The following is a 23,146-nucleotide window of genomic DNA, read 5'->3' as shown; positions in this document are numbered from 1 at the left end:
AAACCAGAGAATAATGCTGCTGTGTGATTTGTCGTGGGCAACTGCATGCCATGCATTTGTCTATAGCCATGAGAGTCTGCTCCCCTTGAGGGTAAAACAATAAGACGTAACGTTTTTAATTTTGCAGAGCTGAAAAGCCTTTTAGGAGGGTTGTCCAGAGAGCCAAGAAAAAGCATCAGTGATTTTTTTTTTTTTGCTCTGAATGTTCAAATCCTGGTAGCTGAATATCACGACTTTCCTATATTCCCAATGCCTAGATATTCTTTATAGGTTGTTAAGATCACGTGCAGCTAATTTAACTCATTTGGAAATCATTTCAGGTACAGGGCCAGATATTTGGGGGAATATTAAAAATTCTCACTTGGAAATGAATTTTTATGTCATATTTTAAAATAATTGTGGTAAACTCTACATCACATAAATCCCACCATTTCAACCACTTTATTTAATGCAGTGGCATTAAGTACATTCACCTTGTTGTGCAAACATCACCACCATCCATCTGCAGAACTCTTTTCTTCTTCTCAAACTGAAACTCTGTACTGTTTAAACACTAACTCCCCATTCCTCCTTTCCCAGCCGCCAGCAGCCCTATTCGACATTCTTTCTCTATGAATTTGACTACTTAGGTACCCCATATAATTGGAATCCTACAGTGTTTGTCCTTTTGTGACTGGCTTATTTCACTGAGCATAATGTCCTCAAGGTTCATCCATGTTGCATCATGTGTCAGAATTTCATTTCTTTTTAAGGCTGAATAATATTCCATTGTATGGATAGACCACATTTTTTATCCATTTATCTATTGATGGGCACTAGTTGCTTCCACCTGGAAATGGCTTTTACAACAATGTTTTAATTGAGAACTCATAGAGACGAACTCTTTTAAGCTTGCTTTATGAGACCATCAGATACATTTTGATAAAAATACTGTTTTATAGACTCAGCATCCAAACATTTTCTTTAGGTTTGTAGTCAGGTTGCTCGGATTTATATCTAAACCAAATCAGGGGCAAAATATTCTGTCATTTGGATACATTTCATTGCCAGGTATAGATTCTGCCTACGGTAACCCACCCTCAACCAAACCTTAGAAAGTAAAAGTGTATAAAGGCAAAAAAATATGATTAATTTTTAAAGCTCATGTATCCTTGAAACTTTTATGGTCTTAATTGAGTCCTTGATACAATTACAGTGTTTTACTAGAATCAGAATGCAAGGAGAACCTACTTTAGTTGGAGGCAAATTTGGCAAGTTTGTTCTAACACAACAGAGGATGTGAAATGGTTAAAGAATCAAATCTAGGGCTTCAGGCAGGGGGAGTGTGCCAGAAGTAGCAAGCCAGCAATGTTTTTGCAGAGGTGGGGAAGAGAAACATTTCTATTTGGATTTGTAAATTATTATTCCTGTCAAAAGGAGCAAGCTTATAAATGCCCTATCTTCCTCTAGGATTTTCGGGCAACCCAGAGGTTTCAGAGATATTCAGGGAGAGGTAGAAAGCCACGGTCATGTAGGAGAAAAAGCCAGTCCCAAGGTGACAAATGACTGGCAAATAGACATTCAACAGAGAGCGCTGGGAGAAAAGCAAGCACTCTTCTGTAACTACAATAGATGAAGACTCTTTTGAAAATCTGAAGCTAAGAGACAGACATTTTCTGAAATTAGTGATAATGACGCTGATATCAGGGAGTAACCATTCTGGCACAGAATGGCATGGAACAAGAACAGCCTGGGACACAGAGGATCGGTGGAACCTGGATTACATGAGAATAAAATAAATCCCCACAGGACCAGACAAAGACAATTCCCCGCCACCTCTGACTACATCTTTCCACCAGTTCCCCAAAGAGGGGAGATTAGAAGTTAACATCAGAACCTGCTGTACATTTCTTATTGTTGTCAGTTGTATAATTATGTTTAAGTTAACTGTACATTAAACTGTATGTAGCTCTCATTCCACAGGGCAGATTCCAATTAATCTCTTTGTCGTCTTTGTAACGCCCTGAGTTAGAGAGCCTCTTCAGGTGTTCTTGTAGATTGATTTGTGGACCAGTTGGAACCTTCTGACTTCTGCAGGTGAGATTCTGGTCCAAGTATTGTCCTTATGGAAGATGGATTTAGCCTGGAGTATTCCTATCTGCGTGCACTGACCTTGCCAGGCCACTGTTTATGGAAATGACAATTTAGCTGCAGCTTCCTGCCTCAATAGATTTCTGTGGTCTACCATTTTTTTCCCCAGCTCTTTCTTTCTTTCTTTTTTTTTTTTTTAATATTTATTTATTTATTTGGCTGCGCCGGGTCTTAGTTGCAGCATGAGGGATCTTCGTTGCTGCGTGAGGGATCTTTAGCTGTGGCATGCGAACTCTTAGTTCTGGCATGCATGTGGGATCTAGTTCCTTGACCAGTGATTGAACCCAGGCCCCCTGCATTGGGAGCACAGAGCCTTAGCCACTGGAACACCAGGGAAGTCCCTCCATCTCTTTCCTGATGCTCCTAAAGATCCCCAGAGATGCAACGCAGGAGTGGGGAGGCATATACTGGATCAAGAACTGAGTTCCTCAAATGGTTTTGCTCTTGAATAGGAAATAAGAAGGGGAAAGGCCAGGTGAGCTAGTAATTGCCACACTGACTCTGGGAAGTGGGTAGAGGCCATTTGAAATGATAATGCAGCAGCCTGAACTCGGGGCAGAGGACATCTACAGCTGGCTGCCGGTGAGCCACTCCCTCTTGAGGTACAACCCTTAAAGCTTATTAAAGCAATTAGTCTTTTGAGTTGTCTAAATCTTCCTCCCCAACACCTGTTTACACACCCTGGTGCAGAGCAGCTGCTCAGCTAAGGTAACTGGTCCCTTCGGCAGGGCTGTCCTGTGCCAGCCCGTGTTCTCCTGGGTCACTGCCTCAGAAGCCAGCATTCCTTGGTGGTTTCCATATACTGAATCACTTAAAATTATGTTTCTCCCCAAATTATTATTATTATTTTCTGGGGAGGATCAAGGGTGGGAAAAGGGAAGATGGATGAGGGTAGGCTCATTTTCCCTAAAGTAAGAACTAGCTGCCTTTTATTTTTAGTTGATTGCTCCAGGCCTGGCTTCTGGGACAAAATATGGTTTTCGTCCATCAAGTTCTGAGTCACCATTGGTTGATCACCTCAGATGGGACCTCTTCCTTAGCCTCTGTTTTGACATCTGTGGATTGGAAAATTCCAGGTCCTTTTTCTGTATACTTCATAGGGATATAGAACAACCAATAAGGCTGTGTTCTATACAATCAGTATTTGGGGGAAAGAGTCTAAACTCAATTTTCTGTGACGTTTTTCATAGATGCAAACGGCAACTTGAGAACATTTACACCTCGGCACCCTCTATTACACGTGACAGAACTACAGTACAGGACTTGACAAAGGTCCTAGGGGGCTTCGTGGCAGGCTGGCTCTAGGACTCAAAGCCTCCAATTCTGAAATCATGCCCCCACCCCATTATACTTTGCTCTTTCCCCATTGCCTTTGTTTAACGTACCTTGTCAATTCTGAAATCCTAGACCTTTAGGCTCCTGTGTGCATCGCTCAAAAATGATTCTATGTAGATTTGAATGTAATTAAACTTGCTTTTCCTTAACAATGTGGTAAGATTGACGTTTTTAGCAGCTTAAGTCCTTTTTTTTCTCCCCTGACAGATTATTTTCTTTATTCAGAGAAAGCTTGCATTCTATTTTGAATGCTGGGAGAAAGCAGGGTTTTTTTTTTTCATTTGGAGTTTGAGGCAATTAGAGCTACAGATTAATTTCTCACATTAAGAAGAATGTTTTGTCTTTGGATCCGCACCTGCTCAACCCCCATTTCTAGAGATTTGTAGGTGGTAGTACTAAAGAGGGAGAGGAAATACTTAGCAGGGTCAGAGGGAATCACTAATGGCTAATCAATAATGGTGGAGTACTTCAAAACTCTACAGAGACGTTGCATAGTGTTGTGGAAAATGATGGAGCGGCTTAGTTGTGGTTTCACTTGTGTGGGGTTACCGGAAAGAGCCAGAATTGACCATCAAGCAGCAAACATCTCCACCTATATGTCTTTTAGTCCCTTCAAACTCAACAATAAAATCATGTGTGCCCCTTACCTCTCTGTGCTATCCCCCAAACTTGCTTCTCCTCTTGTATTTCCAGTCTTTGTTTTCTTTTAAAAAAAAGTTTATTTATTTATTGTTTATTTGGCTGCGTCGGGTCTTAGTTGCAGCACACAGGATCTTCGTTGTGGCACGGGCTCCAGAGCGCACAGGCTTAGTTGCTCCGCGGTATGTGGGATCTTAGTTCCCCAACCAGGGATCGAACCCACGTCCCCCTCATTGGAAGGCGGATTCTTAACCACTGGACCACCAGGGAAGTCCCCAGAATGTTCTTTTCCGTATCGACCTCTGTCACACCCCAGCTTACACCTAGCACCCCCAAGCATTCTCCTCTTCATTCTGTCCCCAAACCTTCTCTCCCCCTTAACCCCTGGTTAAACTCCACACTCCCTTTTGCCACCACGATAACTTCTACTTTGGGACACAAGCGTTGCCTCGCTGCTATCCCTGGTTTACCTGCCTTTCGGTTCTACCAGAGATGAACTCTTTGAGGGCCAGGGCTAGGTGGCTTTCGTCTTTAAAGCCGGAGCTTTGCCTGGCACACAGGGAGCTCAGTCACTAAGTGTGAGTACACGCATGAACTCATCGGAGGGGATAAAGGCTGAGAGGCACTTTGTAAACCTTAAAGTGCAGCAAAGATGGACGCATATTACCACTATTTAATAAAACTGAAAAATCTAGAAAGTCTTTAAATTTTACTTCCCTATGAGCATCTATCTTGATGTTCCCCAAGACAGAATCAATGACTCCTTTCTTGGGACTCTCTCGGTAGGCTGTGTTTGGCACTTTTTCCAGGTTGCTTTATGCAGATTACCATTTCATGCACTTGTCTCCCTCACTAGCTGGAAAAGTCCTTTAGGAGAGGGATGTGACACCTTCAACCCCAGGGATCCTGGCTTGGACCCACCTCAGCGTTTTGACCATTAATATTAGTGGATTTCCTGCCCTCCTTTCTCCCCGGGGCAATACCTTTATCTGCAACCATCTTCTTTCCTTCCTTGGTCTCAGAGGAAGAAGGCAAACCTATTCTATTCTCCTGTGCCCTTGGGAGTTGAAGATGTAGGTAGATCTAGAGCTTTCTTTAATCACGGACAGCTCGTGTGTCCACAAGTTGGATAAAAACAGAGGCCACTTTGCCTCTCTGGAGAGGCCTTTATGCACATGACTTTCTTAGCAAAGAGAATGAAGAGAAACCAGGGACCAGGGCTGGGGAGGAGCAGGACAGAAAAGAGATCCTAGGCTGTGTTGAGGAACGGACTTCGCTGGCACAGACCTCCTGAGTAGCCGCGGGAACCGAGCGAGGACCTGCTGGTGTCTGTGCAGAGCCAGAAGCACCCTTGATGGAGAAGGGGCTGGGCCTGGGATTGCCTGGACTTAATCAGATTGTGCAAAGCCTTGTAGGAGCAGCCTCCAAGCTGACCTCTGTGTCTAGCCTGAGATTCGGTGCTTGCCTGAGATGAACACAAATAGTGTTACCCTGTTTATTGGTCCCGCCTGCCCATGATGGGGAGGCTGCTGTTTTCCTCAAGATGGAGGCCTGTGTGAGGACTGTGAACGGATGACCGGCCCAGGGAGGAGGCTGGGGGAAGCGGAAGGGCCAGGGCTGCAGCCACAAACAAAGCCCGAAGCCTTGGGGATGGCAGATGGAGCTGGCCAGCGTGGTACGGATTCACAGGATTCTGGGGGAGAAGAGAATCATAGGGATCACACAGTGTATCCTTTAAGGTACAAGCACCCTTAAGACGAGGCCCGGGGAGGTTAAGTGACTTGCCCAAAGTCATTGTGATAAGCAGAGCTTTAATGAGATTGCAGGTCTCACAGCTGACAGGCTAGTGCTCTGTCCACGCTACCACAGATTGGGCATCTGGGTACCACAGATTGGGCATGGAGGTCAAACCAAGGACAGTCTTTCATCCTCTCAAGACCTGGGAGCCCATGGATGGGTCAGGAGAGCAGCTGGTTTGGACCAAGGAGATGTGAAGATGGGGCAGAGAGTGGGGCGTGACATCTCTCAGCGGCCCTTCTCTCCAGTGATAGATCTTATCTGTTTTATCCAGCAGCTTATTAGCTCAGTTCTACTATGACTTGCTAATTGTCTACTCAGGATGAATAAGGCTGATTTACTCCTTTCCTCTCCCCTTCCCTTCTCCTTCTTTCCCTCCCTCCCCCTCCCTCCCCCCCTCCCTTCCATCCTTCCATCCATCCTTCCTTCCTTCCTTCCTTCCTGTGTTTTCCCTTCCTCCATGTCTCTCTCCTTCTTTCCCTCCTTCTTTCTTTCCTGAGCACCACGCTCGCATCAGACGTTGTGTACTATTGATCACAGGTGGAAAAGATCAGTTTCTGTCCTACGTGAACACACAACACAATATAGAAGGGAAGAGATGGGCAGCGGTTGGGTCCTGATGGGGGATTAATCTTTGACCTGAGGGCTCCTGTACATGGAAATAATAAAAGAGAACTTCTAAGATAACTCTGGAAATAAAACAAAATGCTCTTAAAGGCAACCCTCACAATTTGATGTGAGAATCACTCACATATGATTTAATCACATATATGTTTCCCTCTCTTCCCTGATACCTCCATGAATTTATTTATTCATATTTGACCTTCATTGACCTTTCACCTACATCCATGCATTTTTACAAACAACAAGCAAGCTGAAGGACCACACACACAGATACACGGTTACGGAGTGACAGCCCTACACAAATACACAGCCCTCCACCAATATTCATGGGCATAAATGTATACAAGTGTCAGCTTAGGTGGGGACATGTATACACAGATACAAGCAGAACTACGTAAATATACATACATACATACAGGAAGAAAGCTGTATTAGCATTTGCTTAACAGTGTCGTGGTTGAGAAAAAGCAGGCCAACGAGAAAAACAACAACACAACAAATGTGAAGAAAGGTGGCCAGGTTTCAAATGATATACAACTTTGATTTCCTCGATCTCACAGCAGCACTCATTCGGAGGAAACACTTTGGAAAAAGCTGGGATCCTTCTAAAAGAAGCAGTAGGAATCTGGTTTGTTCTCTCAGAGGAGAGGAACCCAGTGTGTGCACAGCTTTACCTGGGCTCCCGCAGCACCTGGTGCATGTCTCACTAGAAACCTGTTCTCTGCTGTCACCACCGGCTTCCTGATTTGCTTCTTCTACTAGACTGTGTTTCTTAAGGCACCCACTGTCATAGGCATCTTGGTGTTCTGAGCCCCTAGCACGGAACCTGCTTCATAGAAGAGGCTCAATAAATATTTGTTGACTAATCAACATGAGTAACCGAAAGAAAATGTGATACACACACACACACACACAATGGAACACTATTCAGCCATAGAAAGGAGGGACTTCCCTGGTGGTCCAGTGGGTTAGACTCTGCGCTTCCAATGCAGGGGGTCCGGGTTCCATCCCTGGTCGGGGAAGTAGATCCGCATGCATGCTGCAACTAAGAAGTCTGCATGCCGCAGCGAAGATCCTGCGTGCCGCAACTGAGACCCGGAGCGGCCAAAATAAATAAATATTAAAAAAAAAAAAAAAAAAGAAGGAAAGGCTGGCATTTGTGACAACGTGGATGGACCTTGAGGGTATTATGCTAAGTGAAGTAAGTCAGACAGAGAAAGGCATATACTGTATGATCTCACTTATTTGTGGGATCTAAAAAAGCCAAACTCATAAAACAGAGATCAGATTTATGGTTGCCAGAGGTAGGGGGTGGGGGAATTTGGTGAAGGTAGTCAAAAGGCACAAACTTCCAGTTATGAGATAAATAATTCCTGGGGATATAAGGTTCGGCATGTTGACTGTAGTTAATAATACTGTATTATAGGGACTTCCCTGGTGGTCCAGTGGTAAAGAATCCACCTTCCAATGCAGGGGATGCAGGTTCAATCCCTGGTCGTGGAACTGAGATCCCACATGCTGCAGGGCAACTAGGTCGGTGCGCCACAACTACTGAGCTCGCGTGCCTCAACTAGAGAGCCTGTGTGCCGCAACTACAGAGCCCATGTGCCACAACTAGAGAGAAGCCCACATGCCACAACGAAAAGCCCGTGTGCCACAGTGAAAGATCCCACGTGCCTCAACGAAGATCCCATGTGCCACAACTAAGACCCGACGCAGCCATAAAATGCCATGAACAATTTGCCTCTTACTGGGTTGGAAGTAATATTTCTAAGGTCCCTGCAAGCACTAAGATCTATGGATTTTTTTTCCTCCTTAACTACCATGATTGTTTTAAAAATCAAACGGTACAAATATAGGCTGAACATATATTACATTTATTTCATCCTGACTTGGTTAAGGAACAGTATAAAAAGAAAAGAGAAGGAATTTTATTAAAATCTTTATAAGCACTATCCCCAGTGTACTGCTCTAATATGTGCTATTATCCTATATTATCCCCTTTAAAATGGATTTTCCCCTACAAACCTGCATAAATTTGGCTTTATAGCCATTTGCCTTCTATTATCTATATATCATTAAAACTTTATTGCTTTAATACAAAATTGTACACTCCTTCTGATTATAACCAAGCAAAATTATGTGTGCACATGGACAAAAGCCAGAAGAGAATAAGCCTTGAGTGAGAATAGCGAGACTCAGGGTAGTTCTTTTTTTTCTCCTTTAAATGTTCCTTGAATGCTATTATCTAACATTTATACAAGACTATAATTTCCTATTGATTCGATTTGAAAACAATTTTTTTCTCTAACTAAGAAGAGTTTAAAACCCAGCAGAGCAACCCAGAGAGCACTGACCCCTTCTGGGTGCTGCCGGGTCTCAGTGAAGCAAGCTGAGGGGTCCCCTTGCATGTGCTTCACGTGCTAGAGGATGCAGAAAGGATTTACCTGCCCCAGGTCTCCCAGCCTCCGGGGTCCAGGATCTCAGCTTCAGAAGGGCCTCAGAACTCCCTGGAACTGACCTAATTTGGGGAAAGCATTGGGCAGGGAGGGCTAGGCAGGCTCAGTGGTCAGTCACTGCCATCAAGGCTCCTTTGCACCCATGTTTATGTCCCTTATTGGCTCTGCAGACCTGATATTATCATTTTGCCATTCTCCCCCATTCCCCCTCCCCCCCCAAAAAAAGGTTTAACACAAAGAGCAAAGAATTCAGTCCAGTCCTGGCTCTGCTACTAACTCTTAGCACGTCCTCTCAGAAAATTACTTAACTTCTCAGGGTCCCAGTTTCTTGCACAGAAAAATGGAGTTGTTAACTAGATGATCTCTAAGACCTTTTCATTTTAGGTATGCCAAGACTCTACGATTCTAAGAATGAGAAAAAGACAGTCATGCATTTTGTTCACCAGGCAGAGCTTTGGGGCTCAATCCAAGAATACTCTGGTTTTGGAGACCAGAAAGGTCCCACACCCAGAGACTCAATTTAGGCACCAATCCAATCAAATCAACAGGACCTTAGTATTAAAGACAGCATTACTAGATAAACTTGGACTTAGCAATTAAAAGATAATTCTATTATTAATTTACAAAGCAAGGAACTTCCAACTTGTTATGCAAATACACAGCACAAGGCATCCAACACACGGGTTTGCAAAGACAGGAAGGCAAGGCCCTCACCTGGAGGTTGGGAAGGGGTAGAGGGAGTTGGTGGATATTGGGCAATTTTAAGACAAAGTTCCAGAAACCCAATTCAAAAGCAGACTTACTGGCGCATGCTATGGTCCAAATGTGTTGCCCCAAATTCATATGTTGAAATCCTAACCCCCAGGGTGATGGTTTTTGGAGGTGGGGCCTTTGGGAGTGATGAGGTCATGAGGGTGGAGTGCTCACGAATGGGATTGATACCCTTGTGTAAGAGGCCCCAGAGAGCTCCCTTGCCCCTTCCAGCACGAGGACTCAGTGAGAAAACTCTGAGGAGGCTGGTTTTCGCAGGACACCAAATCTGCCAGCACCTTGATCTGGAACTTCCCAGCGTCCAGAACTGTGAGAAATAAATTTCTGTTGTTTATAAGCCTCCCAGTTTATGGTATTTTGTTAAAGCAGCCTGAACGCACTAAATCCAGTTCTGCACTCAGCTTGACCTAGGGGCTCTAACAAGTCATCAGATTGAGATTGTTCTCTCTCTCTGTCTCCCAATCCTGGTTCCTCCATGCAGGCTTCACTCCGAGGCAGCCCCTCCTCTCAAGGAGGCTCAGGAAGTCCAAGGATACATCCTTCTCACTCCCAGGCTCATTCCCCAGGACAACCACTTTTTTCAACCATTCCTGTTTTGGGTTCTTTCGGTTAGTCACTTTTATAGTCTCTAAGACAAATAGTAATATGATAATATAAACAGGCTTATATCACTGCTTCTTTATTTGTCAATATCAATTTCTTTTCATGATGGAAGACCAGATCATTCTTACAGCATCTGGCCCAGCAGAGTTCTAACACTAGGCTTGGTTTCTTCTTCCCTGGATAGTCAGATGTGGAAACCTCTGCTTGCATCCTTCCTTCCACTTCTCCCCACTTCCTTCCACTTCGAAGTTGGTAACAGCTACTTTGTATTCTATAACCACCATGGACTTCTCCAAGATTGCTCTATACGTTGATTCTATAAGCTTAAAATCAGGAAACATTATTCACATTTTTATGATCATGTAAGTATTGTTCAGTGATGTTCAAAGCACCACACGTGGGTTTATTCTCTGTGTCTGTGATGTCATCCCCCATTTTCTCTCAGCAGAGATTGTGCCTAACATTTAGTTCAAACAGACAGTTAATTTTTCACACTCCACTACTTGTCTTTATTATAGACTCACTTTTTTCAAACTTTAAATCCTATGTCTAACGTTGTTGTTATTATATTGTATATTATTATATGTTCTTTCTTTTTTCCTGCATACTTTTACAATCTCTTCATTCTTGGTATTCTGAAATTTCATAATGCCATGTCTAGGTAGGGGTTTCTTTTTTCATCCTTTGAGCCTTCACTCAGGGGCTCACTTTTTTTTTTTTTTTTTTTAAATAAAGTGTTCACTTGCTATAATTTATTTTATTTATTTATTATTTTTTTTTAAAATTTTATAGCTACTTTATTTATTTATTTATTTATTTTTGGCTGTGTTGGGTCTTCGGTTCGTGCGAGGGCTTTCTCTAGTTACGGCAAGTGGGGGCCACTCTTCATCGCGGTGCAGGGACCGCTCTTCATCGCGGTGCGCGGGCCTTTCACTATCGCAGCCCCTCCCGTTGCGGGGCACAGGCTCCAAACGCGCAGGCTCAGTAGTTGTGGCTCACGGGCCCAGCTGCTCCGTGGCATGTGGGATCTTCCCAGACCAGGGCTCGAACCTGTGTCCCCTGCATTAGCAGGCAGATTCTCAACCACTGCGCCACCAGGGAAGCCCAGGGGCTCACTTTTAAATCTAAAGACTTGTGCCTTTCTTCAACTTTGGTGTGTTCTCTTATATTATGTCCTTGATAATTTCTTCCCTCCTGCTTTATTTGCTATCTCTTTCTAGAACACTTGTTAATCTGATGTTGAACCTCCTGGGTTGATCTTCTCACTCTTAAAATTGCTCTTAAATTTTTCAAATATATATATATATATATTTTTTTTCTTTCTATACTCTGGGAGATACTCTCAAATTTACCTTTCAATCATTCTATTGCACTTTAAAAATCTCAGCAACCATATAGCCAGATTTTTGAATTCTCAGAGCTCTTTCTTATTCTTTCATGGCTCGTTTATTCATAGAATATAATTCTTGGTTCTACAGATTTTGTTTTGCTTGTGTTTTTAGCTCTCTTCTGTGCCCTGAATTTTTTGGGGGGGGGTGTTGTCATTTTTTTCTGCTTGAGTTTTTTCATTCACATTGCAAATATTTGTTGACATTTAATACCAAAGCAATAGAGACTGAATTGGGAGTCTGAGCAGAGAACTGGGATTGTGACCGCCAGGCTTTTGAAAGGGGCAGGTGGGGAGCAGCCTGCTGTGCTGGGGGACGTGTACACGGAATTAAACGGAGGACTCTGCCCTGTGGTGACACTGCTTAGTAGGTGCCCTAATTTCCCCCCAGACAGTGTTTAAAGTCGAGAATAACTTTAAAAAAAATTAAGAACAACTGAATTTTTGGCAGGGGAGAAATGCCTGGTAGTGGCCGTCCTGCTCCCTGAAGTAGGTAGGGAAGGGTTGGGGTTAGGGTCACATATCTAATAGGCAGGCCCTCACTTGCTCCTGGAGTTCTAAGCGCTAGTTCTCACTCCTGTGCTCATGTCACCTGCTGTCTCAGAATCTAGAGTCTTTCAGGTCATGCAGGTCCCTTCATCACATTCTAGGAGGACGCTTCCTTTGTTTCCTTTCCTTGGTCACCATTCTTCCATCTGCTTTACGTCTTCCAGCAGTTTATTAAAGCTCTGAACCTACTGTTGGCTCAATTCTTGGTCCTTGTGGGTTTATACCTTTGGAATTATTTTACCATCTTTTCCACAGGATCTTGGGAGGGGCAGAGTTACCCCTGTGTGCTTGGCACCTCACCCTGAAAGGTCCAACTTTACGCTGATGTTAATTTTGCGTAGAGATGATGCTCTGATTTTTCTATTGATTATGGATGTGAAGAGACTTTGAGTTTACTTTCAGATGCTCTAAGGCTGGAAGGAAACTTGGACTTTAATAAATACATCCCATCCACCTCTTACTTTCTATATCAGTCATGGTTCAATCCGAGAAGCATGACCACTAGGTATTTATTTATTTATTATAGGAATTTGACCTCGCACAATTGTGGGAGGTGACTAAAAGTTCTCTCCATGGCTGTTGTCTTTGATCCTGGGATTTGAGTTCTGCAGAGTGGGCAGGAGAGATACATGTAACGCAGGGGAGAGTCAGGACAAGATGGAACCCAGAAGCATTAGCTGGAGCCCACGAAGATGAACTAAAACCTGTGTCTGTTCTTGCTGCCTTTGACCTTGATGGTGTGGATGTTCCGCTGAAGAAGCTGGTGCCCTTCATCACAGAGGTCAACACACGTGTAGTCAGGACACGGAGAAGCTGAATGAGGATCTGAAGGAAGACAGAGAAGCTTCAGAACTGACCTCTGCCCACACCAACAAACTGATTCAGCAGATAAACTTCTTGGTCCCCTGCACCGATCCGCCCAGCCTAAGAACAAATATGGAGGCTTCTTTACTGCCACCCTGCCAATTCTGCAGACCTGCCCCAGTTGGGAACTTACAGGGTAAGGAATTTTAGGAACCAGTTCCGTTTTGTCAAGTTGACACACTGCAAAGCCACCACACTTTCAGATTCGAAAAATTCTGCTCAGAGAGAGGATGTGAATTATTCAAAGCTCAATAACTTTTTTTAGTGGTAGAACTTGGACTAGAAACAGGTCTCTTGATTATCAATTCAAATACCTTTTAAAAAGTTTCCCCCCTTATTATAGATATCATACATTCTTATTAAAAAATTAAAGAACAGAAAAATTGGGTAAGATAAAATATCACCCATAGTTCCATCATTTAAACTCAATCATTGTTAATATTTTAGTGTATTTCCTTTTATTCTTTTTCCTTGCAAATTGGCCTGTATTTCCAGAATTACACTATACATACATATATAAATATTTTCTTATGCATTAAAATCTTTATCACCATCATAAAAAATAATTTATTTAACTATCTGTCTAAAAATAGACATTAAGGATATTTCTAATTTTCTTGCTACTACAAATAATACTGAGTATACAAAAAATGCTGAGTATTCTTGTTTATATATACTTTTATTCCCATGTTATCATTATGAGAGAATCTTAAAACTGAAAGCAAATACCCTGATATTGCTTTCATCATAGATTATACCAATTTACCAGAATACTTATCTTCCTAAACATTTGACAGCATTGGATGTCATCTTTTAAATATCTTTGTTATCAAATTTTACCTTGTCATTGTTTCAATTTGTATTGCTTTGGTTACTTGAGAGGGTGAAAATTTCACCTGAGTTTTTAAAGCATTTGTATTTAATTTTGGTGAATTGTTTGTCTATCCACTTGTCAATTGAGGATCTTAATTTTTTGTATTGTCTTTTACTATATTAAATATATTAACTCCTTGTTATTTTGTTACAGATATATATTTTTTTTCCTGAGTAATTTGGTGCTCTTAGTCATAACCATACGAGAACAATGGGCCCCTGGGAACAGAAGCACAGCCATGTGGAGGGTAGGGAACAAGCTGACATTTAGAAATATTCTGGTCAAGAGTTCTGATTGGTGTTTGTTGAGGCTGCTGTTGTGAAGCCCAGATGAGTCATTAGGGGTCAAAGGTAACCCCTGAGCAGATTAGCAAGGCCAGGTGGGGACCAGGGAGAGTACAGAGGGTGGTGAAGGGTACAGGCTCTGGAGTGCCCTTAAAATCAGGAAAAGTGTCTGGTGAAGTGTATGTGATGGGAACAGTTGGAGAAAGTGACTCTGACATCTTAAAGTTTATAGGCAAGGACTGTCCTCAGACTTTGGAGAGAGCTTATTTGAAAAAGCTCAGATGACAGATGGATGCAATTCCATTCCCTAGGATGAAGGAAGCTGCTCAGAAACAAAATTATGACAACTGCATATAAGAGGATCCTAAAAATTTAAACTTGGAGGAAGCAGCCAAAATATTTTGGTTTTCAATGTATGGAGAGCAGTGGGAAATATGTTTGGATAGGGATTTTATTCTTGGATGACCAAGGAATTCTCTACACATTGAATGGGAATTTGTATACTCATCTACAGAGCTTGTATATATCACATAGCTCATATATATTGCAAATACATCTTTTAAGACATAAAACATAAATGATTAAGGTGAAGGTATTCCCTTACCCTATCTGAAGAAGGCCTTATTTGTTTTGGAGAGGACTGTTGAGGAAAGAGGTTCTGACCAGATTTGAAGTATTCGAGAAGTAGACAGGATAAGAAAGGGGATTTTACTAAATGTAGCTGTAGACTATGTAAATTTCCTTTAATGTTCCAATAGAAATGAGTAAATAGTGGTATCCCGTCTTGTTTTTTTATTGTCTGTTGAACCGTACCTTTCAGTAAAGAGCTCCAAAACGGAACCATCTGTGTCGCAGTTCATAAAGGTTGTGTCTTTTTTCAAGACACTTTTGGGACTTATTTTTAGAAAAAGAAACAAAAGCAAATTCCAAAAGTTTTCATTATATATGTTAAATAGGATTAGAAAGACAAATTATTGTTTTATCTTGAGATGAAAAACATGGAGATTAATCTGAATTTTGCCTGTAACCTCGTTGTATAGAAAAGTAAGGTGCGATAGTATACAGCTTTGTACTCTTTTTTTTAATGTATATATTTGGCTGTGCCGGGTCTTTGTTGCGGTGTGCAGGATCTTTTATTTGCGGCATGTGGGATCTGACCAGGGATCAAACGCAAGCCCCCTGCGTTGGGAGCGCAGAGTCTTAACCGCTGGACCTCCAAGGAAGTCCCTATAGTTGTTTTTTTTTTAACATCTCTATTGGAGTATAATTGCTTTACAATGCTGTGTTAGTTTCTGCTGTATAACAAAGTGAATCAGCTATACATATACATATATCCCCATATCTCCTCCCCCTTGCGTCTCCCTCCCTCCCTCCTCATCCCACCCCTCTAGGTGGTCACAAAGCACCGAGTTGATCTCCCTGTGCTATGTGGCTGCTTCCCACTAGCTATCTATTTTACATTTGGTAGTGTATATAAGTCCATGCCACTCTCTCACTTCGTCCCAGCTTACCCTTCCCCCTCCCCGTGTCCTGAAGTCCATTCTCTACTTCTGCATCTTTACGCCTGTCCTGCCCCTAGGTTCTTCAGAACGATTTTCTTTTTTTTTTTTTTAGATTCCATATATATGTGTTAGCATATGGTACTTGTTTTTCTCCTTCTGACTTACTTCACTCTGTATGACAGACTCTAGGTCCATCCACCTCACTACAAATAACTCTTGAAGGGCTTTGCGTATTCGCTTATTTGCGCCTCATTTCATTTCATAAAGAGTTTGAGCCTTCCTGTCTTTGCCCTGCTGCTTCCTTTGCTGGGAATAATTCCCTTCCTTCTCTTCTCCATCTGGTGAACTCCTACACATAATCCACGAGCCAACTCACTTATCACCTGGTCTATGAAACCTTCCCCAGTTCACCTGAGGAGAATGAACTCCACCCTTCCTAATGTATGGCTGTAGCATTGGATTGTTAATGGCTTCTACTAGATTACAAACACTCTGAGGTCTCATTTATCTCTATATCCCCAGCATCTAGCATAGAGCCTGCAGAGTACATGAGGGACTGAAGCACAAAGCACAGGTGAATGGACGGTCTCTTTCTCTGTGTTTCAATGTGGAGGGACTTAGAGTAACACTCTGGCCTCGCCTCACCCTGCTCCCTCCCTCACGCCTCCTGTGGGAGGACGATGACTCCTCTGATAGGCTTGGGCTCCTCCGTCAGCCTATTTTGCAGGCAATCAGCCTTGACTGGGTGGAGAATTTTAATTCTGGGGTGAAGTATGAGGAAGTTCAGTGTGGCCCTGAATCTGAACCAGCTGCTATCTGTAATAAGTCTGATGAATTGATCTGCATCTGGCTGACTCCCCGTGTCTCTCACCATTGGTTACTGACTCAGGAGCGGAAGAGATGCATTATCTATTGCTCCCCTGCTAAGCCCCCAACATCTGCCATTTGTACAGTGCTTTACAGTTTACAAAGGCACTTCCATATCCATTATTTCAAGGGCTGTAAACGAGGTAACGAAGGGCTATGGGAGTTTTGGGGAGGAGTGATTAATTTCAGTTGGGGAAACCTCGTGGAGCTGCCTGTTCGTGAGGCTAGTTCAGCACAGATGTTGGGCTGGAAGGTTCCTGAACTCTGCCCCTCCCAAGCCCTTACAAAAAGAAGGGAACCGGCAGAGGGCATTAGCCCATTTCCAGAATTTGCCTCATCCAACATCTAGCTTGCTTTTCTGGTCCACCGCCTACCTAGTGCATCTGCCCCTGATTTCTTACTTCTATTGGTTATGTATTGGCATTTCTGATTCTTACCTCAGGAAGTCCTGGCTTTGTCAACCTCTTTGGACATGCTATTGTGACATGACCTGGCATCCTCTGCGGGTCAGGACCTGAGGATAACTCTGGATCATGCTCTGTGACTAACGTTCCTTTCCCCTATCACACCCTCCCAAAACACACCATAAATCAGCTGACGCCAGACACCTTTGTACTCTAATAGACTATCATCTTTGGACTTAATAACCTTAAGGCAACCGGGTCTCTTTGCTCAGTCACAGCAAAGGCTTCATGACATCAGAGGTATTGTCACACCTGAGGCGCACACCGGGTGACTTTGTAGTCACCCTCAGTTTTCCTTAGGATATGGGTCCACCAATAGATACCGCATTGACGTGAATGTGCTAAAAGGTATTCTGGAACAAACAGCTTCCATAAAATTGCCAAATTCTAATTGACATTGTTTTTCAAAGTGTTAGAGTACAAATTGAATTTCAAGGCAAAGGGAAAAAATTAGAATTGGAAGTCAAGAAAGGGAATTTGCTAGCAGAAATGAAGCAAGTCAATCTAATTTCGAAGCCTGTCCTGAATCAAGGGTAAAATAATAAACAGCGTTTGTGAAAAAAGAGAATCTAATATTTTTATAAGGAGTTCAACATCTAAGGGATGATAAATGGCACTTGAGAGGAAATGCTGCATTAGATAAATTCTATCTTGACACTGAACCCTTTTACATGCCTGTAGAGCTTGTCTTGTACATCTGTTGTAGCCCACATACCAGTCTGTCCCTGGTAGTAACTGAAGGGTTATTTTGCTGAGAAAAAAATCTGTTTGACTTAGAAGCTAGGAGAAAGGAGAGGGAATCTCAGAGATTGGAATCCAAATGAGTAATAGAAAAATTTCAAATGTCACCACGATGGGGAAAAGATGAACAAGTCTGTGATCATTGACACCTCTTCTTACATTCAATTCTGTTCTATATGATCTTCCCCCCAAAATTCTTAGCTGGGATTAACATCATTTAGGTCTATTTGGAATCATGATAGAGAATGTGACAAAGGAAATCTAATCAGTGAAATGCATTGTTGGGTGAAATTATCTATGGAGATACAAACCCGTGGAGATGGGACACTGGTGGTCCTGAGTATCTGTAGCCCTTCGCTGATAACGGGTGCTGATGGGGCAGAAAGGATGAGGAGGGAGGGACTGAGGCCCAAGACGGGAGTGTATAGGTTTGGGTGGGTAGGGAGTAAGGGGCACATACATGTGCTGTATGTGTGTGCACACCCACGCACGTGAGCACGTGTAGAGTGAAAATCAGAACCTGAAAGGTGGGGTGAGCTGGTGCGTCAGGTGAGGTTCTGGCCAGTAGTTTCTGCTGCAGCATCTCCTTTCTTTGCTTCATGATTCAGCTTCCTTTGTTGGTGATTCCCCTTATTCACTAAAGCTTCAGAAGAGATGTATAAAGCAATGCAGTCTTTAGAAATGCCACTTGCTGTTATCAATTAATGATCAGTAATGGCTGCTCAACAAACAGGCATTTATGATGAGTACCTCAGTGTGAGAAGTTGGACAAAATGATCTCTTGGGGTCTTCCCCGTGGATGTAATCGATCTAATCAAACCTTTAGACTGAGTTGAAGCACAGAATGGAGCGCTTATCCCCTGTTTTGAACTGTTTTGGAGGAACACATCTTATCTCCCCAACTGGGGGGGCAGAGACAGTTACTTTTTATCCATCTCCATAGCAGAATGGAGCACATAGTAGATAGTCAGTAAACACTAACTGACTAATTTAAGATCTTGTAACTCCAGATGTTTATAATACCAGGACACTTAAAGTTGGGTCAGATCAACGAAGGACTTTAAATACTAATCTTTCAGGGCCATTATAAAATGGTTTGAGTGTACTCCTCAGGGAAGCTCCACAGACAACATCTACTACTTTAGATCTAGAAGCCATTTTATTTTTGTTGTTGTTAGAATGGACTTAAGTAAATGAATAGGTCTTTTTTCTCAACTCTGATTCTGTATTGGTCTCAACCCTGACAATGTATGATACAGAAATGTGCCTTTGTCCCTAATAAAGGGAGTTTCTTGAGTTAGAAATACTAATCAGTTTTAGCAGATTTTAGAGATGTGTGACCCAGCATTAAAATTTTTAATAATTGGGACTATGGAAGACATCTTGGTACAGAAGGCAGAGTGAAACTGGATCCCAGAATCTTCCTCCCACGATACCTAATGAACAAAAACATTCAAAAGTAAAAGCTAAATAAAACACCAAAAATTAAAAAAAATTACTAGCAGTATTTAAACAAGAAAAAGTGTATCATCTGATACCACAAACATGCAAACATTACAGCTAAGGGAGGAGGTTCTGGCATAGAACCTAACCTTGAAGCTGTACAGTTGGCCTTCTATATACATGGGTTCCACATCCACAGATTCAAGTAACCATGGATCAAAAACATTACTTAAAAAATTCTGGAAAAGTTTAAAACACAAAACTTGAATTTGCTGTACCAGCAACTATTTGCATGGCATTTGTATTGCATTAGGTATTATAAGTAAGTGATTTAAAGTTTATAAGAGGATGTGTATAGGTTATATGCAAATACTATGCCATTCAACATAAGGGATTTGAGCATCCTGGGATTTTGGTATCCGTGGGGGTCCTGGAGTCAATTCCCCACAATTCCCCACAGTTCCCGAGGGGAAACTCTATACATCCTCCCGAAGGTGATGCTATAAATTGAAACATGCTCAAATCTGGAGATAGTCGAATTGAGGGGGCGTCTTTATACTATTACTGGGATCAGGGAAATGGAGAGAGAGAGGAAGTGAGCAAAAAGGCTCAGTCTAACCATTAGGGATACATCCCAAAACAAAACAGGCAAAAAGTTCTGCCCTCATGGAGCTTACAGTGTGGAGGAGAAAAATACAACAAATAAAACAAATAAGTATTTTATGGTGTTCTAGAAGGTGATAAATGCTACGGAGAAAACCAGGGCAAAGAAGGGGATGACAGTGTGGGAGCTGAGGGATGCCGTTTTCAATAGGGTGATGAGGGAAGGCATCATGGAGAAGGTGATGTTTGAGTGAATACTGGAAGGACATAAGGAAGCCAGCTATGCAAATAATTACAGAGAGCACATTCCATGCAGAGGGAGTAGCAGGTGCAAAGACTGAGGTCGGAGGCTGCATGGCTTGTTTAAGAAACAGCAAGGAGACCAGCATGCCTGAAAGTGAATGAACAAGGGAAAGCATAGCAGGAATTGGGGTTAGAGAGGTAATAAGCAGCTGGATGAAGGAGGGTTCAATTTTATCCAATTCTTTTTCTGCACCTGTGAAATGATTATGTGATTTTTCTCCTTTGATTTCTTAATGTAGAGGATTATGTTTTTATATTTGTCTATGTTAAATGTCCTTACCTTCCTGGGCTAAGCTAAATTTGATCATGATATGTGACATTTTTATAATCTAAATTTAGTTTGGTAATTTTTTTCCAGGACGTTTGCATCTATGTTCTTGAGTGAGTCTGGCCTGTAATTTTATTTTTAATACTGCCAAAGTCATACTTGCCCTCATGGAATAAGTTGGAAAGTGTTCCCTCATTTTTCACAGAAATTATTAGCTTGGATTTACTCCTGTGTTTATCAATTTCCTTGTTTTCATTTCCTTGCATCTCACACCTCCCTCCTAGGGTTATTTTCTTTCTTCCTAGAATACATATTTTAGGGGTCCCTTTAGTAAAACACTGCTGTTATGAAGTATCACACTTTTATTTATTTGAAAATGTCTTAATTTCACTTTCATTTTTGAAAGGTAGTTTTGCTGGGTGTATAGTCCTCAGTTGACAGTTATTTTTCTCTCAGCACTTTGAAGATAGTATCAAACTTTAAATATGATACGATTCCAATTTTGTAAACAGACTGGGGGTAAACACACAAACAGTCATGAACATAGCATCCACATGATTGAAGTTATCTGTCTGTCCCTCCTCAATCCTACTACCTTACCTCCCCAACCAGAAGGCAACTCTCTTGAATCTTGTGTTTACCATTCCCTTACTTTTTTTTTTTTTTTTAATTTATTTATTTATTTATTTATTTATTTATTTATGGCTGTGTTGGGTCTTCGTTTCTGTGCGTGGGCTTTCTCTAGTTGCGGCAAGCGGGGGCCACTCTTCATCACGGTGCGCAGCCCTCTCACTATCGCGGCCTCTCTTGTTGCGGAGCACAGGCTCCAGACGCACAGGCTCAGTAATTGTGGCTCACGGGCCCAGTTGCTCCGCGGCATGTGGGATCTTCCCGGACCAGGGCTTGAACCCGTGTCCCCTGCATTGGCAGGCAGATTCTCAACCACTGCGCCACCAGGGAAGCCCCATTCCCTTACTTTTTAAAAAAAGTTGTAGAACTAAGATCAAACAACTATGAGAATTATGGTGACAGAACAGAATATAGGTATTACTACATATATTTCCACTGGAAAGAAAAATAATATAGCCAACAAAAGTAAGAAGATGAAAGGAAATATGAGAATGCCATTTTCCTTAACTTTCATTAGAGACAGTATTGCTTTTGTCTAAAATTAAAACAAATATAGATCTTAAATGAAACGACTCCAACATCTTTTTTCCTTTAACTTTTTTCCTTATGATTTCATAAAATATCCCTAGTGGTGAAAAATATTTATCTAAACTTCAGCAATTCCTTATGTTTCACTTTATTTTCTGTTCTTTCTGTAAAATTAAAGTAAAATTAAATGTAATGCTTTTTAATAAAAATAGAACTTATGATCCTATTTTTATGAAAATATTTCTTCTATTTAGTTTATATATGATGGAGAGCTGCCTGGAATGATGTGGACTTTCATATTAATAATGATTTATTTCATGTAGTGGTGTTTGGGTTAAAATATAACCTTATTTTTGTATGTTCTATGAATTCTTTGCTACTTGTATGTATCATTTAAAAAGTCATTTTTTAAAAAAATGCAGCATCAGCAACTTCACAGGGTATTGCAGATTTAGACAAACTCCTCCTCCTTGTCTACTCCTGTACTCATGGCCTTAACCCTCAGCTTCACTTCTTTTCTTACTTTGGAGACGAGTCATTGTATGCACAACTAATTATATCTGTAGAATTTCATATCCTCCGGGTTCTGCCCTGCAGTGTTGCTATAGACAGAATGTTTGTGACCCTGGAAATTCATATGTTGAAATCTTGACCCCCAATGTGATGGTGTTATTTGTTGGGGCCTTTGGGAGGTGATTAGGTCACGAGAGTGGTACCCTCATGAATGGAATTAATGCGCTTTATAAAAGAGACTCCAGAGAAATCCCTCACCCCTCCCGTCATGTGAGGACACAGTGGCTGGCTATGAACAAGGAAGTGGGCTCTCACCAGACACTGAATATGCCGGTACCTTGATCTTGGACTTCCCAGCCTCCAGAATAGAGAAATAAATGTCTGTTGTTCACAGGCCACCCAATCTGTGGTATTTTTGTTATAGTAGCCTGAATGGACGGACGCAGGTGTCTAGTCTGCCCTAAGCTGGCCTTCTGGCTGCCATTTTCTTAATGTTGGAGTTTTACATTGTTTCTGCTGAGGTTGGTGATTTTAACCTGCCATCATTGTTCTTCTACATAAATCTTTGTTCATAACTTTGATTAGATCTTGGAATAAAATCTTAGAAGTAGGGTCAAAGCATATGACTTTTTTTTAAAATGCTCATGATTTTATATAGGCAAATTGATTTTCAGAAAGGCTATACTGGGGGCAGAGTCAAGATGGCATACTAGGAGGAGGAGGAATTAGCATCTCCTCACAATTAGGGCACCTACAGGCACCCGTGGGGGACCACGGGTGGAACCCCCAGTGACCAGGTAGGACGTGGCATGTGGGGGGAGTGAGGGGGGAGGAGAAGTGGAGGCGGGACAGGACTGGCGCCACTGACAGGCAGCTGGGGGAGGGGAAGGGATCCCACGCCCGAAGGGGGAAGTTGGGGGACGATTGGGAGGGCAGAGGATCAAAAGGGAGCGTGGCCAGGTTTCCCC

General features: G+C 42.2%; 1 long non-coding RNA gene across 1 annotated transcript in view; it reads left to right on the top strand.

The window, feature by feature from the left end:
- Positions 1 to 3,559, top strand: part of LOC103007039 (uncharacterized) — a 35,669-nt gene extending 32,110 nt beyond the window's left edge. Inside the window, exon 4 of the long non-coding RNA XR_452006.2 lies at positions 3,321 to 3,559. This is a non-coding gene — a long non-coding RNA (uncharacterized LOC103007039). The remainder of the gene's footprint in view (positions 1 to 3,320) is intronic.
- The last annotated feature ends 19,587 nt before the right edge of the window (positions 3,560 to 23,146 follow it).

The sequence above is a fragment of the Balaenoptera acutorostrata genome, chromosome 6 (genome assembly GCF_949987535.1).
Source record: "Balaenoptera acutorostrata chromosome 6, mBalAcu1.1, whole genome shotgun sequence".
Taxonomy (NCBI): Eukaryota; Metazoa; Chordata; class Mammalia; order Artiodactyla; family Balaenopteridae; genus Balaenoptera; species Balaenoptera acutorostrata.
The sequence above is the reverse complement of the archived record's forward strand: the minus strand, read 5'-3'. Positions and strand labels throughout refer to the sequence as shown.